The following is a 691-nucleotide window of genomic DNA, read 5'->3' as shown; positions in this document are numbered from 1 at the left end:
TTCCCTATCTCTTGTTATGGCCTTCTCTTTGAGGTCTATTTTGTCCGATATAAGTATTGCTCCCCCAGCTTTCTTTGCCTTTCCATTTGCCTGAAAGATATTTTTCCATCCTTTCTCTTTCAGTCTGTGGGAGTCCCTTCTAATGAGGTGGGTTTCTTGTAGACAGCAGATGTATGGGTCATGTTTTTTTTATCCATTCAGCCACTCGATGTTTTTTGGTTGGAGCATTTAGTCCATTTACGTTTAAAGTTATTTGTTTTCTTTTTTTTAATTGTATGATTGCTTAATGTATTACAAAGAGTATTATATATGTCTCCTTTTTTTCTTCTCCCCTTGACCCTCCCCTAGCCTCCCATGCCCCCCAGTGTCTTGTGTCCATTGGTTATGCTCGTATGCATGCATACAAGTTCCTCTGTTGATCTCTTACCCCCCTCACCCCCAAACCTCCCCAGCTTTCCCACTGTATTTTAAAGTTATTATTGAAAGATACTTGTTTGTAGCCATTTTTATATTTTGTGCTGGTTTTTTTTTCTTAGCTTTTTATTTCTTCTTTTTACACCAGTCCCTTTAGCATTTCTTGCATTGCTGGCTTGGTGGTTATAAACCCCCTTAGTCTTTTTTTGTCTGTGAAGCTTATTTCCCCTTCAATTTTGAATGATAGCCTGGCTGGATTGAGTATTCTTGGCTTCAG

This window comes from Myotis davidii, unplaced genomic scaffold (assembly GCF_000327345.1).
Source record: "Myotis davidii unplaced genomic scaffold, ASM32734v1 scaffold1610, whole genome shotgun sequence".
NCBI classification, from domain to species: Eukaryota; Metazoa; Chordata; class Mammalia; order Chiroptera; family Vespertilionidae; genus Myotis; species Myotis davidii.
This window is presented reverse-complemented; position numbering follows the sequence as displayed.